Raw genomic sequence first — 18,861 nt, forward strand, 5'->3', positions numbered from 1 at the left:
TCTGATAAATACCCTCATTTTTCCAGCCCCTACTCAGCGCTCTTCGCACCAGGCAGTGGTGCAGAGAGGACAGCCTCTCTAAGGCCTAGCTTCGCTGTTCAGATCAGTGTTTGTCAGCCACCACTGCCCTTAGGTTTTTAGGCGACCGGCGGGTCGGATAGCCCGCGAATTCGCGACAGGGAAATGGCGGACGCACAGGGTAAGGGAAACCAGACACACACACCAATCGAGGCGCAGAGTGCGAAACTCAAACGCGACCGAGCGGACGACGACGAACACGACTTCAGGCAGGTCGGAGGGAAGCGAGCTCTGCGATGCAGCTCACTCGACAGGGGGAGGGGGAGCAGAAAGGTCACGCTGAACAACAACGAAAGCGTGCACTACGACAAAAGCGCAGACAGTTCACTCACAGCCACGGTCAGTACGGCAAACAGGTACGCCCCCCTGGCAAACCCACAGCCGGAAAACACAACACCATCGCAAACGACTCCACAACACTCCGCAACACCGAATAGGTACAAATGCTTGCCTATCATGGTCAGAGAAACTCACAAATTAAAAGAAATCGCGATGTTTTTGAACCTGCACAGAGTCCCGTTCAAAAGCACAATCACGCGCAGGCGGGAGATCCGGCACAGTTTTGAGAACAGGGAAGGGTACGCAAAAGCCCTAAATTTCCTAAAGGACAGCAACATTCACCATCACACTTTCGCACATCCGGAGGAGCGAAACACCAAAGTGGTGATTAAGGGTTTGTACCCAGCAGTAGAGGAAGCCGATATCAAACAAGAATTAACAGATAAGGGGTTTACAGTAATTGATGTGCGAAACTTCGAAATCAGCCGGCCCGATGCCACAGGAACACCGAAACGAATCCGATCCGGAACTTTCTGCGTGACACTCGCGGCCCCCGCGGAGAACATCACGTCACTCAAAACTCTGTACTATACCACTGTAGTGGTACAGAAATATAAATCCCGCCCTCAAGACATCGCACAATGCAAACGCTGTGGTGAATTCGACCACACACAGGCCCGCTGCAATAACCCACCAAAATGCGTTAGGTGCGGGGAAAAACACACGAGGGGGGATTGCAAGAGGGACGACCATGCAGACAAGTTCTGCTTTAACTGCAACACTCAGGGCCACACCGCAGCATGGAAGCAATGCCCCGTGTTCCTGAAACTCGTGGCAAGCAGGGAACAGAGACAAGCCAGCGCACCGCAGACACCCAGACAGGTGGCACCCACTCTCAGCTAGGCGGATTTCCCCCCCTCCCGCCCCGCGCACGAGCAACCTGGCGCACAAACAACAAACAAGCCACAGCTGCGCCCGCAGACAACAACCGAGCTCGCGCACACCAGGAAGACTTTCTCGGAAACACTTGCTGGGCCCGCACCAAACACACACACCCCAGCACAAAACAGAATTGAAGGTAACACCTTTAGTGACATGTTCGAGCTGGCGGAAATCCTTAAACTCTGCAACTTTACACAGCTCAAAGCACAACTGAAACCACACTTCGACAAAATCCGAGCTGCGACATCTCTACAAGAAAAACAGTTTATATTATTATCTGCACTCATGAATCTCGCTACACCTTAAAATGGCACAGAACCCGGGGAAGTCTTTACAGGTTCTAATATTTAATGCACATGGCCTCCAAAATAAAATCTATGAACTGGAACAGTTACTTTTTGTATACGGAATCGATGTCGCTTTCATCTCTGAAACTTTTCTAAAACCACACATGCGAGCTTACATATGCGGTTACACAATATACAGAACAGACCGCCCCGCACTCCGCGGCGGCGGTACAGCCATACTAATAAAACACGGAATTCACCACCACCCAATAACAATAAATGGATTACAACACATTGAGGCCACCAGCATTCACATGTTTGCATGTCTGCGGTATACAAGACGCCACAAGACCCACTCACACCACAGGACCTCAATAAATTAATGGAAGTCTAGGATCAATTTTTTATAGCAGGGGACTTAAACAGCAAACACACTGACTGGGGCTGCACACAAACAAACGCCAACGGGAACATTCTACACGGCCACGCGGCAGCGGGAAACTACATCATTCTTGCGCCTGACTCCCCGACATGCTATCCAGTAAGTGGCGGCACTCCAGAAATTTTAGACATAGCCCTAACAAACATACCAAACGCTCAGCTAAATAGAGAAACATTAGATGAACTAAACTCCGATCACTTACCGGTGCTAACACAAATAACTTTTAATGCTACATCCAATATACAACTCTTTAATAATAACCTAAAAATCACAGATTGGGACGGGTTTAAGGAAGAACTTATAGACACCCTAAATCAGTCCCCCGAAATAAATTCACCTGAGGAAATAAATCCACACGTAAAACTTTTCACGGACACAGTCTAAATTCCATTAAAAAACACTCTCGCTTTGAAACAAATAGGCAGTTCACTCGAACACACTACCCCGATCTGGATTATTACATTTCTCTTAGGCGGCAAGCCAGAAACAGAGCACAAAGACTCCGCACACCAGAAGCCAGAAACGAATACAACAGACTGAATAATCTCGTACAGCGCAAATTAAAACAGGAAAAAATAAATCAATTCGGAAACTTAATAAACGAAGTAGCCACAAAACCGCAGGAAATGTGGAAACTATCTCGCAGGCTCCGCGGTAACAAAAAATTTATTTCAACTCCCGCTATTATAACAGCCACCGGGGCTAAATACATCGCAGAAGACAAGGCCAACGCAGTCGCAGACCTTCTAGAAAAACAATTCTCCCCGAACACAGACGTAAATGACAGAAATTTCACTTTAACAACAACACAGGCGGTAAATAACTTTCTACAAACAGGCACGCAATCTGTCCCTGAATCAATAACATTAAGGGAACTTTTAAAGCTAATTAAAGCCAGTCCGAACAACAAATCAGGCGGCACGGACGCAATAAACTACGAAACACTTAAAAAACTCCCTCTAGAGGCACTTAAATATTTACTGGCGATATTCAACGCTATACTAACACATAAAACTTACCCCGACTCCTGGAAACTAGCAAAAATAATCACAATACCTAAACCAGGGAAAAACCCGGCCATTCCAGAAAACAGGCGACCCATAAGCCTTTTAAACAGCATGAGTAAAATTATTGAAAAAGCATTACTCTCGCGCCTTCAAGCACACGCAGAGGAACACAACGTGATTCCAGACATTCAGTTTGGTTTCAGGAAAGGTCATTCAACAATCCACCCCTTAATAAAAATCGTAGAAGCTGCTACCGACGGATTTAATAACACATCTAAAGCTTACACTGTGATGACAATGCTCGACGCAGAAAAAGCTTTCGACAAAGTCTGGATTCCGGGCCTTATTCAAAAATTCATCAACTTTAATTTCCCCTACACATATGGTGGCCCACTATTTATGGCGTCGTAATTTTTATGTTGCTCTGGACGGGGCTAAATCGACTACTCGCGAACTTACAGCTGGGGTGCCGCAGGGCTCCCCTCTCTCTCCTTACTTCTATAATATTTACACAGCCGACATACCGCACGAAAACGCCTACGTACAGATGTATGCGGACGATACAGCCATAATTAAACAATCCTGAAACTTAAAATATGCCATGGTTTGCATCCAACGACAGCTGACAGCACTTGAGCAATTCTACACTCGGTGGCGAATTAAAATAAATGCAGCAAAATCAACCACGCTTGTAATATCAAAACGTAGAGGCAGACCAGACAGGGAGCTAGAAATTTTTCATCAACCCATTCCTAATGTTACACAGGCAAAATATCTAGGACTCACACTAGACAGAACACTACTATGGGGAAAACAGATCGCTCGAGCAACAAACATTGCAACAGGATCCTTAAGAAGCCTGTACCCAATGTTAAAAGCACCTAATTTACCACGCAGGAAAAAACTCCAACTTTACACTCAAATTGTACGCCCGCAGTTGCTATATGGATGCGAAGTCTGGGGCTATGCTGCAAATCACCATATAAATCGGCTACAAGTTAAACAGAATAATTTCCTAAGGGCCATTTTAGATTTCAATAGATTTACGAGTAACGAAACTATTCACAACGCACTTAAAATTCCGTACATCCGCGAAATAATATCAAAGAATAATAATAAAATGTATCTAGATTTACCACAGCACGAAAACGCACTGATAAATTCAATAGCGATTTACGACCCGTCCGAGCAACGTAAACATAAAAAACCTCGTTTAAATTAAAACGATAAATATTAAAAACGAAAGCGACATGGATTCAGTTTTTAAAAGGTCTTCAATAACTTTAAAATTACATATAATAGCTCTCCGAACACCTCGTGCGGGGGCCTGCGGGGCCCCGGCCAATCACAGGCCCAGAAGCTCTCTGATTGGTCGGGGCGCTGAGGGCTTCCAAACAAAACTGTTTTTCCGCCCGACCCCAAGGCAGTCGCACTCCAGCTCCGGTTGTGTTCACACCGCGCGGAGCCTACAGTTTAAAGTTTAAAGTTTACACGGCCTATACAATTCAAAATGGTCCGAAGCACGCAGGTATATGTACAATCCCCTCGGGTTCACTGCCTGTGTTGTTAGGGCTGACTCCCTATGCCTGAAGGGCGCGACCCGCCTGGTAGGCCTCACCTCCAGTGCCGGCCGTGTTTCAGAAGGCATGGGATTTTGAATTGTGAAATAATTATAATTTATATATATAATAATAAAAGCAACAAATAAATACAAGTTACAATAACTTCAGCATAACTAACTGCACCTCTTTCGATTCAAAATGGTCCGAGGCACGCAGATGTATGTACAGCCCCCTCGGGTTCACTGCCTGTGTTGTTTAGGGCTGACTCCCTATGCCTGAAGGGCGCGACCCACCTGGTAGGTTTCACCTCCAGTGCCGGCAGCGTTTCGGAAAGGCATGGGATTTTGAATCATAATAATAAAATACACTCCTACCTAACCACTTAATAATAGCCAATTAATTCTCTTAACTTCTCTGCAAATCTCTCTCCTAGCTAATTCAAAATGGTCCAAAGCATGCAGGTGTAGGTTATGACCCACGTAGGGTTCACTGCCAGTGTTGTTAGGGCTGACTCCCTATGCCTGAAGGGCGGGACCCGCCTGGCAGGCTTCACCTCCAGTGCCGGCCGCGTTTAGGAAGGCATGGGATTTTGAATTAACAAAGCTAGTTCCGTAAATCTATAATCACCTAATAAATATTTATTTTCCCTTCCCCGGGGTACGTAACATTTTAGTCACACCACTACAACACGCGCGACAATCCACATACACGTCGTAGCACCTTGTCAAGGCAGAATCATGCAGGTGAACTGGTAGAGGGAGCTGCCCCAGCCCTCGCTGGGGATTCGGGCCGAGAGGCATGCATGCCTGTCAGGGCAGGGCTCTGGGGGCATGTTCAGTAGCTTTAAGTCTAGATTTAAAAAAATAAAAATAAAAATAATTAAAAAATTAATAATAATAATAAAAATAAATTTAAAAAAAAAACTGGACGAGGGCATCTCTCTGCTAGAACAATAATAGAATAGGACGACCTTCATTTATTAATTTCACTTTCTATTTTTCAGGTTTAGAAGACAACAGCCTGGGGGCTAGCTACAGCAATACTGGTTTAGCCTAACTTTGACCGAACTATATTGGAACGCAATAGTTCGGTCCTTCAGGCGGCCAGTGGTTTACTAATCTATGTAATTTCTTTTACCGTATCACCAACACGACCACACGATGATATGCCTGTGTGAAGTGACGGCCTGAACTACCTGTTGTTACATGCAATAATGGGCTAACTACCCTAGCATGTTTCTGTGTTCCCAGGGGTTCGTAGGAGCGGCTTGCACAGCTTTACACTACACGCCACACCCGAATTTAACTAGGTCACTTGAAATTACAGCACACCGACAAGCCTCTATTGCACACCAACACGACACTACATCACGCCAGTTAGCCGATCTAGCTGGTGGGGAGCTCCTCTCCCCCGCCGAATTAGGTACACGTAACTTTTCTAGCATTACACAACCTACCAGCGCACACACAGGCCCGTGTGCCAAACTTATCCAACAAGACACGCGCCCCGCCCGTTGATCTAAGTGATTCTACAAAAGTATGGGGTGCACCTGATTTACAATGCACTAAGCGAGTTATAGAAACTTCGGTTTCTGGTCTCGCACACACTAACTGCCCCAGATGGCAATATGATGGATCGGCGGCAGCCCCTACTCAGTCGCACCTGTGTTTACATACCATGTGCGTCTCTGCCTGAGGACGTCCCGAAACGTCGCTTGTTTCCGTTTTGGAAAACTATTGTGTTTGTTTCGTCTTTTCGTATTATTGTGTATTTGTCTCGTTTCAACTGTTGTGCTGGCTTGTTTCTGTTATGGAAAACTATTGTGTTTGTTTCGTCTTTTCGTTTTGTTGTGTTTTTGTCTCGTTTCAACTGTTGTGCTGAATATTTTTGGGGTTTTTTCATTCTTAGTCCATTTTTCATTGTTTTTCTTTGTTTGTTGACTATATTCCTGTTATGGAATATTATGTGATGTAGGTATATATCCTGTTGACAACAGCAATTTTTGCTTAATTTGTGTTTTTTCTTTTGGTTTTTTGTAGTTTTCTTCTACAGACATACATGTGCTTAGCAATGGCATATCTCCAAAAGCTTACATCAAGTCATGCCCTCCCATTGCACAAATCTTTCAAAGAAAATATAAAATACTTCATAATTCTCCAAAAGAATTACTTTTCAATAGCATTTTCATTGAATCATGATTTCCACCATGTTGAATACGTATCTACTTGAAACAAAATTTTTGCATGTTGTGAGCAGTTGACAGTCAGTGCAAAGTTGAGTTATTTATTGTTTTTTTATATTTTGTAACTTTGGTAAATGTTTGATTTTATTAATTTATATTTCAGAGTTCAGATTCTCCTGTCTATTGCTGATACCTACTTTCAAAATTAGAAAAGTTTATTGGGTTATGTCAGCTAAATTAATAAAATGTATTTAATACATAATGAATATGTGATATTGATAAGTCATTAATGTAGCTGACCTAACCTAACCAGAACCATTCCCATGTTTGATAGTATTTTTAATATCCCCAACCTAACCTAACCAAACATTCAAATGGTAAACTTGTTTCACAGAATACTGTAATTAAAAAAATATTTCATGAAATAAAAAGAGCATTATTTTATTTGCTTTCATTCAGATGCACCCCTCTCCAACATAATTGCCAAATACTTAACCAGTATATAAGATATGCATAGCAAACCATATGTAAAAAACACATGAGGCCAAACCACCTGTTTAAGACAAATAGCAACCAATAAATCTATAAATAATCAAAAAACTTTGTACCTGGACAATATTATATAGGCTAGGTAACTGTAGTAGTTTAATTCTATTACCATTCTGGCCTTTTCTTTAGTATAGTTACAAAAACTATGTATAGTGTCTCAAAAACTTAGCTTGCTGTACTCAATCCTTGATTACAGGTTATATTACAATATTACAAATCATATCAAAGCATTTTATACACTAAGCTGCATGTTGTATAATTTTTCAGTATATTTAGTCTATTACTACAAATATAACTTATTCATAGATTAACATAATATAATTTCAAAGTCTGTGCCACTTAAATTCACTACAGTCTAACTAAACAGTTCTATATGAAAATAGTAAATGAAACAGTGCGTGACAACGAGAAACAAATGCTCTGGTGCCCCTGAACACACTGTAAGAATCCAGAAGTGTGTGAGTGGCCCTCAGACACCACCCTCCTAGCATGCTATTAGTGAATAACTGTTAGTTTAGTGCCCTTTAAGCACCCAGTAACTAAGAAATAATATTTCATTTCTAGTCTATTTCTCTGTCCTAAAACCACCTAGGCAGTGTGCGAGATATTACAAAATTTAATAATTTTTTTAAAAAATCATAATAATTAAGTGAATATTTAAAAATTCGATAACTATTTTTTCCTAAAATTTTTGATTAAATTTCTACCATCAATCACTTTTATTTACAATAATTTTCCAAGCAAGTGCTGAAAAACATTGCAGGGTAACTTTTGTACGTACTAAGTAATTGGCTCATTTAAAAGATGGAAACCACTATTTTACCTACTGTTATTTATTTTCCTGAACAGTATTGTGGAATCACAACATTTTTTTTTTATTACTGAAAAATTATATTTTCAGCTTAAACGTTTATTTTTCATATCACTTCTACTAACTTCATTTCTATCTAAGGATATAAAGCTTTTAATTCAGAATCTGATGGACACGACTCTTAATACTCATGTCTTTTGGATGTGTGGATTTCAATGTGGCACTAGAACAACTGGTTCTTTAAATGTATCTTCAGTCTCGTGAAGGTTGGTCACAATGATCAATTGTGGGCAAGATTGGATTTTGTTTATGAATGCAGAAAATGTAATCATGTATTTTAAAATGTTTAAAGTGTTAGTGATTGAATGAATATCAGTAATAATGGAAAATTATTTAAATCATCATCAAATTCAATTTGCATCACATATTTCTGTTGTAACAGAAAATGGGGCTTCAAGCAATAAAAATATCTCTAAATATCTGAAAAACTTATTAGGCCTACTTCAAGTATTTATCAGTAGTTTACCATTTAAGTAAATGATGCATTATGTTAGGAGATGAAATTAATATAGCTTACTGAGGTTATACTAGAGAAGAGCCTTTTTTTCTATAAAAATAAAATAATATAAATTCTAAAATGCTTTCACATTTACTAACCAACATGTTTTCCAATCATTCACCCACAGTGCTTTGTGATCCTTCAAGTAGTTAACCAGTACTTAACCATTTTAACAAATTGTTACGTTAAGTTAGGTAAGGTATGTTAAAACTAGCACAGATTCATGAGAATGGTTACTTAGGTTAAATATATAAAAAATACTGTAAAATTGTGTTAACAGTTGGTTAGGTTAGCTACATTTAAAATACTTTTAAAAAATGTAAACAATTGGTTTGGTTGAAATGGAAATCAAATCAAGGTAGAAAGCAGTCTTGGCCCCTGCCGTAACGTACTAACATTAATGTCCCTGTCTTTTTCAAAACAGACTCAGCTACGCTATATTTTTAAGGATATCTGGAAAACCACAGGATCAAGTAGCAGCTAGTATCAAAGAAACAATAAAGCTGCTGCAACAGAATTTCAGCAATCTTTAGTGAAAACCACTCAGCTAGCCTATTAAAGCACAACACTAATTTATGTCACTATATGCACATTAGTATAGGTAATATTTGCAATAATTTTACACTAACCATTTACCTGAAAATACCATTCTCCACATAAAGCTAATCTAAAATAACATATATTTTTATTTCTTACTATGGGGAAACCACAATTTAAAATGCAATGCACTTTAACAGAATCATTTGAAATCATGTTAGGAAGTAATAAAATTCCTTTTACGGTATATATGTATTGTACGGATTAGCGCCAAAAAAAATCGTACAAATATGAAATAACTTTCATTATATGCTCTTTTACGTCCTCTTTTCAAAATTCGATATCTCCAAAAGTAATTGGAATTTTTTATCTCCGCAGGCGGTTCTGAAAAGAGGACGTAAGATAGCATATAATGAAAGTTATTTTATATTTGTACGATTTTTTTTGGTGCTAATCCGTACAATACATATTTACCCATTTTAGAATTATTTATAAACATTTTGTGGTAAAGTATATTGTATTCAACATTTACCAAGTTGTTTTATAATATTTGAATCGGTGTGGTATTTTAATATACATACGAGACAAGCAAGAATTTATTTTAAATAATATTGGTCATATCTGAATTGGGTTCGTTCGTGTGCGAATACTTCGAACAAGTCTACAAGAAATTACCTAAATAAAAAAACATCAACCTTCAATTTAAAAATTACCCAAAGGTTATAAATAATAAATACAATTCAATGTTAACATTTATTTCACTATAAAATATCCTTTACACAATACTAGGCGTTAAAGTGGGCATGACCCGGCAAATATTAAATATATTACTTACTCAAAAACTCATAAAATGATCAGTCCAACTTAATTCTAATTACTGAACCACATAGCAACGAACTGTCAAACCATGTGCACACTAGTAATTATCAAAGTTATTAGGCGTTATTTACAAACAACTTATTTTCAACTTCGCACTTGGTCCAATAAATAATGTAAACAAAACAAACTTGACAAATTCATTCTACAGGTAATAAGTCACCACCCTCTTTTGACCAACTTGGTCAAGTTCCATATGTATATGACAAACACCAACAAAATACATACTGTAGGATTCCATGATGGTTTTACACTAAAAACCTCTAATTAAAAACATCAACCCAAGATAATAGACACACTTTTTTTAATTAAAAAAATCAGAAATGAATAAAAATAACTTAAATATGTAAAAAAAAAAAGTTCAAAAAATTGTTTAACCGGAAAATAATTTTGTTTTAAATAAACGAACTTGAAAAATATACTAAATATTAACCTCACAAAAACAATAAGTATTTATTATTTCATAGGGATAAAAAAGAGGATTTTCCGAAATTAAAAAATAATTCCAGCGTTAACTAATTGTTTTATTTACAATAAGTACAATCCATAATTTTTTAGCTAGGCCGTAAGATCTTATGTATATACTTTAACCAACAAAAAAGTGCGCCGAATGACTGAAGTAGCTGACGCAAAAAATGCTTGAATTGAATAATTTTATCTTCATTCTCAATCAAGAAAAAAAATGTTTTACAATAAGCATTTAAAAGTGAAGTTCTACTCAGCAATAAACAAGAAAAATTTAAGTTTTAAAAATAAGTACTTAAAAAAAACACTTATTGAACATGGACCATTGCAGCGAGATTTTTATTAAAAATTTTAATTCATAGGGATCAAACTAAGGATTGTCCGAACATAACACATTATTCCAATGAAAGCTAAAGGTATCCTTTACAATTTGTACCATCCACAATTTTAAGCTGGGCCGTGAGATCTTCTGTATATACTTTTACCAACAAAAAAGTGCGCCGAATGACTGAAGTAGACTGCGCGAAATGTGCTCTAATTAAAGATTTTTTTCCTTCATTCTCAATCTAAAAAAAAAATATTTCAATTAAGCATACGAAATTGAAGGTTCTACTCAGCAATAAACCAGAAAATATTTAAGTTTGAAAAATAAGTACTTAAAAAAACTCTAGCTAAACATCGACCATTGCATTCCAAATTTTTATGAAAAATTTTAATTCATAGGGATCAAACTAAGGATTGTCCGAACATAACACATTATTCCAATGAAAGCTAAAGGTATCCTTTACAATTTGTACCATCCACAATTTTAAGCTGGGCCGTGAGATCTTCTGTATATACTTTTACCAACAAAAAAGTGCGCCGAATGACTGAAGTAGACTGCGCGAAATGTGCTCTAATTAAAGATTTTTTTCCTTCATTCTCAATCTAAAAAAAAAATATTTCAATTAAGCATACGAAATTGAAGGTTCTACTCAGCAATAAACCAGAAAATATTTAAGTTTGAAAAATAAGTACTTAAAAAAACTCTAGCTAAACATCGACCATTGCATTCCAAATTTTTATGATAAATTTTAATTCATAGGGATCAAACTAAGGATTGTCCGAACATAACACATTATTCCAATGTTAGCTAAATGTATCCTTTACAATTTGTACCATCCACAGTTTTAAGCTGGGCCGTGAGATATTCTGTATATACTTTTACCAACAAAAAAGTGTGCCGAATGACTGAAGTAGCCTGCGCGAATTGTGTTTGAATAAAATAATTTTTTTCTTCATTCTCAACCGAGAAAGAAATGTTTTACAATACGTATAACAATTTAAAAGTTCTACACAACAATAAACAAGATAATATTTTAGTTTTAAAAATAAGTACTTAAAAAAAAAACACTTATTGAACATGGACCATTGCAGCGAGTTTTTTATTAAAATTTTAATTCATAGGGATAAAACTAAGGATTGTCCGAACATAACACATTATTCCAATGAAAGCTAAAGGTATCCTTTACAATTTGTACCATCCACAATTTTAAGCTGGGCCGTGAGATCTTCTGTATATACTTTTACCAACAAAAAAGTGCGCCGAATGACTGAAGTAGACTGCGCGAAATGTGCTCGAATTAAAGATTTTTTTTCTTCATTCTCAATCTAAAAAAAAAATATTTCAATTAAGCATACGAAAGTGAAGGTTCTACTCAGTAATAAACCAGAAAATATTTAAGTTTGAAAAATAAGTACTTAAAAAAACTCTAGCTAAACAACGACCATTGCATTCCAAATTTTTATGATAAATTTTAATTCATAGGGATCAAACTAAGGATTGTCCGAACATAACACATTATTCCAATGTTAGCTAAATGTATCCTTTACAATTTGTACCATCCACAATTTTAAGCTAGGCCGTGAGATCTTCTGTATATACTTTTACCAACAAAAAAGTGTGCCGAATGACTGAAGTAGCCTGCGCGAATTGTGTTTGAATAAAATAATTTTTTTCTTCATTCTCAACCGAGAAAGAAATGTTTTACAATACGTATAAAAATTTAAAAGTTCTACTCAACAATAAACAGGATAATATTTTAGTTTTAAAAATAAGTATGTACTTAAAAAAAACACTTATTGAACATGGACCATTGCAGCGAGTTTTTTATTAAAATTTTAATTCATAGGGATCAAACTAAGGATTGTCCGAACATAACACATGATTCCAATGTTAGCTAAAGGTATCCTTTAAAATTTTTACCATCCACAATTTTAAGCTGGGCCGTGAGATATTCTGTATATACTTTTACCAACAAAAAAGTGTGCCGAATGACAAGTAGCCTGCGCGAAATGTGTTCCAAAAAAATATTTTTTTTTCTTCATTCTCAACCGAGAAAGAAATGTTTTACAATACGTTTACCAATTTGAAAGTTATACTCAACAATAAACAAGATAATATTTCAGTTTTAAAAATAAGTACTTAAAAAAAACACTTTTTGAACATGGACCACTGCAGCGAGATTTTTATTATAAATTTTAATTCATAGGGATCAAACTAAGGATTGTCCGAACATAACACATGATTCCAATGTTAGCTAAAGGTATCCTTTACAATTTGTACAATCCACAATTTTAAGCTGGGCCGTGAGATCTTCTGTATATACTTTTACCAACAAAAAAGTGCGCCGAATGACAGAAGTAGCCTGCGCGAAATGTGCTCGAATTAAATATTTTTTTCCTTCATTCTCAATATAAAAAAAAATATTTCAAATAAGCATACGAAAGTATAGGTTCTACTCAGCAATAAACCAGAAAATATTTATGTTTGAAAAATAAGTTCTTAAAAAAACACTAGCTGAACATGGACCACGACAGCCAAATATTTATGATAAATTTTAATTCATAGGGATGAAACTAAGGATTGTCCGAACATAACACATGATTCCAATGTTAGCTAAAGGTATTCTTTACAATTTTTACCATCCACAATTTTAAGCTGGGCCGTGAGATCTTCTGTATATACTTTTACCAACAAAAAAGTGTGCCGAAAAACTGAAGTAACCTGCGCGAAATGGGTTTGAATAAAATAATTTTTTTCTTCATTCTCAATAGAGAAAGAAATGTTTTACAATAAGTATACGAAATTGAAAGTTCTACTCAGCAATAAACCGGAAAATATTATTGTTTGAAAAATAAGTTCTTAAAAAAACACTAGCTGAACATGGACCACGACAGCCAAATATTTATGATAAATTTTAATTCATAGGGATGAAACTAAGGATTGTCCGAACATAACACATGATTCCAATGTTAGCTAAAGCTATTATTTACAATTTGTACCAAACACAATTTTACGCTGGGCCGTGAGATATTCTGTATATACTTTTACCAACAAAAAAGTGCGCCGAATGACTGAAGTAGACTGCGCGAAATGTGCTCGGATTAAATATTTTTTCCATTCATTCTCAATCTAAAAAAATATTTTTTTAATAAGCATACGAAAGTGAAGGTTCTACTCAGCAACAAACCAGAAAATATTTAAGTTTGTAAATTAAGTACTTAAAAAAACTCTAGCTAAACCTCGACCATTGCATTCCAAATTTTTATGATAAATTTTAATTCATAGGGATCAAACTAAGGATTGTCCGAACATAACACAATATTCCAATGTTAGCTAAATGTATCCTTTACAATTTGTACCATCCACAATTTTAAGCTGGGCCGTGAGATATTCTGTATATAATTTTACCAACAAAAAAGTGTGCCGAATGACTGAAGTAGCCTGCGCGAATAGTGTTTGAATAAAATAATTTTTTTACTTCATTCTCAACCGAGAAAGCAATTTTTTACAATACGTATACAAATTTGAAAGTTCTACTCAACAATACACAAGATAATATTTTAGTTTTAAAAATAAGTACTTAAAAAAAAAACACTTATTGAACATGGACCATTGCAGCGAGATTTTTATTAATAATTTTAATTCATAGGGATCAAACTAAGGATTTTCCGAACATAACACATTATTCCAATGAAATCTAAAGGTATCCTTTACAATTTGTAACATCCACAATTTTAAGCTGGGCCGTGAGATCTTCTGTATATACTTTTACCAACAAAAAAGTGTGCCGAATGACTGAAGTAGCCTGCGCGAATAGTGTTTGAATAAAATAATTATTTTCTTCATTCTCAACCGAGAAAGAAATGTTTTACAATACGTATACAAATTTGAAAGTTCTACTCAACAATAAACAAGATAAAATTTTAGTTTTAAAAATAAGTACTTAAAAAAACACTTATTGAACATGGACCATTGCAGCGAGATTTTTATTATAAATTTTAATTCATAGGGATCAAACTAAGGATTGTCCGAACATAACACATGATTCCAATGTTAGTTAATGGTATCCTTTACAATTTGTTTCATCCACAATTTTAAGCTGGGCCGTGAGATCTTCTGTATATACTTTTACCAACAAAAAAGTGCGCCGAATGACTGAAGTAGCCTGCACAAAATATGCTTGAATTTAATTTTTTTTTCTTTATTGTCAGTCAAGTAAACAGTTTATTTTCATTAAGCATACAAAAGTGAATGTTCTACTCAGCAAAAAACTAAAGATTATTTAAGTTTGAAAAATAAGTACTTTATAAAAAAACTAAGTAAACATCAACCACAGCAGTCAGATTTTTATTATATATTTTATTTCATAGGGATCAAACTAAGGATTGTCCACACATTACTTATTATTACAGCGTTAGCGCAAGGCTTTCTTTCCATTTTGTACCATCCACAATTTTAAGCTGGGCCGTGAGATCTTCTGTATATACTTTTACCAACAAAAAAGTGCGCCAAATGACTGAAGTAGCTGACGCGAAAAGTGCTTCAATTGAATAATTTTTTATTCATTCTCAATCGAGAAAAAAATTGTTTTTCAATAAGCATACAAAAGTGAAGGTTATACTCAGCATTTAACCAGAAAATATTTGGTTTTCAAATATAAGTACAAAAAATAAACACTATCTTAACAAGGACCTCTGCAGCGAAATTTTTATTTTAAATTTTAATTTGTATGGATCAAACGAAGTATTTTCCACACATAACTCTTTATTCTATCGCTATCCCAAGGCTATCTTTACAATTTGTACCATCCTTAATTTTTAGCTAGGCCGTGAGATCTTCTATATATACTTTTACCAACAATAATGTACGCCGAATGACTGACACGGTCTCAATTTATATTGATATTTCATGTGTCGCAGTCATACGCTCCTAGACGACGATATCTGACTGTAGATTTAAGGCAATATAAAATACGTTTAATCACTAGCAGCTTCTTTTTTCAACAACCATAAAGTTCTTAATGATTAATTTATCATATATATTATTGAGTGAAAACTATTTTATGCATGGCCTAAAATGTAATTTTTGAAATGATTGTAGAAACTTAGAATTTTCTTATACATTCATGTGTTTGCAATTGAGTGTACCATTTTACCATCTTTACACATATATGTGCTAACATAAAAAATTAAGTTTTGAAAATATAGAAATTTATTTCCTTTGTAGCTGGCTAGTAGTGTAGAGGCTTAAAATTAATCCCTTCCGTATCATTCAAGTACTCCATATGGGCAAATTTTGTACGCGAGGACACAATTACACCACTACCCACTTGAATTTGGATACGGTCTTAAATGGAATGGATGACAATGTACAAATCTAACTAAAGAAGCAAATTTACATGTATCAAAAAATAAATCATAGTTATGCATACACCTACTGAAATGTAACAAAGGGTATGAAATCACTCGTTGCCTAAATAAGCTAATAAGAGTTAGTTATCACACGCACATTCATACACAGATTCACGTTGTAAGCAGCCCACAAAATAATAATACATTTTTTGCATACTTCGTTTCATGTTCGGACGGCACTTGTGATATGATTTCCGGGAACAAATACATACAATATATATTTAAGGCGAATAGCTAAGTTTTCCGAATGCATTGAAGTCTGGACCAGAGCCTGATTCTCGTCGCTGCAATATGTTTGGAAGAATACACGGGGATTGCTAGCATAGAGTTACTCGTGGCTCGTGTGAAATTACTATGATAACTGTGTAGGTAATTTATATTGTCGACACACAATAAGGTGATCCGGGCTGCATTTCCATAAAGGGAGAACTGTAATTATGCTAATTTGCAATATCTGCTCCTTCCAGGTGAAGACTGTTTTTATCAGAACTTAATGTTTTTCTCAACGCTGTAGATAAATTAATTTTAACTCATTCAAGCGATAGCCTTTGTTTATCATATAAGCGGAACCAATTCATATAGCCTAGGGTTTCTCTGTTTACAGCATAAGTTTTTTTTTTCATTTGTTCGTTTAGAAATGGAAGCAAGACTTTAACATTACTAATTGAGTAATCAATATGAATTGATTAAGTATTAAAATATACATGTACATCAGCTTGATTGTAGTATTGGAATTAATATAAATCATTAATTAATAAAGAAAATAACAGTTTGACAAGATTCGAACCCTAATGGATACGAGCTATTATTGGTAGCCATCTATGTGGTTAAGTGTTGTTTAATGTGTAAGAAAAGACGCATCGCCGAAAATTCGCCACCAACAAAGTCGACAAACAAAATAAAATACATCGCCATCAAAGACTTTACTTTGGTAAGGACCTCTCTGATAGAATTTCCACCAAATACTAACTAATGATGGCCCGTTATCGGTTATCGTAATGATCGGCAATTTTTCAGATATGGCCTATTGGTAAAAATAAACCTTTTCGTTTAAACATTTCTTTACAAACTGGCCTGCTTTTGACATGGCGTCACGTCAGGCTGCTACAAGGACAAAAGCAGCAGAAAAGCTGTTCTTTTGTAAATGGGAGAAAGATTTGGGAAGTAAGTTTATGGTGCTCAAAATTGTTAACTGGCCGTTCTTAATTTACAGTGATTTTATGGCAAGAGCCTCTTTGCTCCTAGAGCAATAAATCTAACCCGCCCGTCAGTTGCCTTGACAGCTGCCCGGAAGTAGCGGGTTTGCTTGTCCTTTCCCCGCCCCCTGCTGACAAACCTTCCAACAACACTGTTGCGACCTTCCCCGCATGTTTTATTACCCGAATGGTAGAGTGACAAAAACACAAGCGACCGAAATCGTTCCTTGCCCACCAGCCGCCTAGTCGCGCGCGTGCACGCGGAGCGCAAAAACACAGTCCTTGCAGTTGTATGCTGGCAGTTCATACTATTAAGTTTAATTAAGTATAATCGTAGTTTTAAGTGACTCATACAATGCCCAACACCGACGCAGCCATCTAAAAATACTGTCGTGCTTTGGCCCAGCGGGGCTCTAATTATAGTCTGATTTTTTTCCCTTTTTGGGGTCCCGAGACCCTAACTGGCGAAGCGCCCAAGAATAATCTCCTACACATTTACAATTCTTACTGATATTTCTAGTTTAAGTATGTGTGCTGGCTGGCAGCATGGCGGGAAACGGCGCAAACCGCCCCCTAAAAATCAGTGCCATCCAAAATAAATGCGGACCAAAGAGTCCAAGCTCCTCACCTTTGCTTAGAAGAGCTTTTCTACTCTGTCCAACTCTTCTTCCTGAACCATCCTTCTGTTCCCGTAACCAACCTGCGCCTCAAAGCAATAGTAGTGTGTGTGTGTGTGTGTGTGTATATATATATATATATACACACACACAAACACGCGCACACACACACAAACAAATCGTTTTGTAGTATTTTAGTGGAAAAAAATGTAAACACAAATGTAATACTTGACACCACCACGCGTACAGATATCGCAACTTGACCTATCAATTACGTGTATACTATAAACATAAATGTGTTGAGTACAGTGGCGTAGCCAGGATTTGTGTTTGGGGGGGGGGGGGGGGGTTGAGAAGCATGGTCCCCCCCCCCCTATTAAAACGAGGGAGTCCGGGGGTCCACCCACCCCCGGAAAAAATGTGGATTTTAAGGTGTAAAATAGTGCTATTTTAGCAGTTTTCGGTACTTAACATAAAATATTGAAATAGTAAAAATATTATTAATTTTTTTATAAAAAATTTTTTAGTGATGAAGTAAGAAATTAATTAAAGATATTTTTTATCAATCCAAGTGTCTTGTTTACGTCTACTTAAAATCATAAATCATGCTCGAAGCTCGACAGTACAAAAAAAAAGTGAATAAAAAAATTGGTTGTCTGTAATGTCGGTTTACGGACGATAAATTAACGTGACAACGTCATAACAAAACATTGATGAAATGATTGCATACTTTTAT

The 18,861-nt window shown here is 36.4% G+C and overlaps 1 protein-coding gene across 3 annotated transcripts in view; it reads right to left on the reverse strand.

Moving 5' to 3' along the window:
- The window catches only part of LOC134527148 (copine-8-like), a 204,109-nt gene extending 193,806 nt beyond the window's left edge, over positions 1-10,303 (reverse strand). For 2 of the 3 annotated variants that reach the window (XM_063359539.1, XM_063359541.1), the window contains exon 1: positions 10,071-10,288. The gene's annotated coding sequence lies outside the window, so the exon portion shown is untranslated. Of the gene's footprint in view, positions 1-10,070 lie in introns of all 3 variants that reach the window. The other variant, XM_063359538.1, reaches the window with a different exon arrangement.
- Between the last annotated feature and the right edge of the window lie 8,558 nt (positions 10,304-18,861).

The sequence above is a fragment of the Bacillus rossius genome, chromosome 1 (assembly GCF_032445375.1).
Source record: "Bacillus rossius redtenbacheri isolate Brsri chromosome 1, Brsri_v3, whole genome shotgun sequence".
Taxonomy (NCBI): Eukaryota; Metazoa; Arthropoda; class Insecta; order Phasmatodea; family Bacillidae; genus Bacillus; species Bacillus rossius.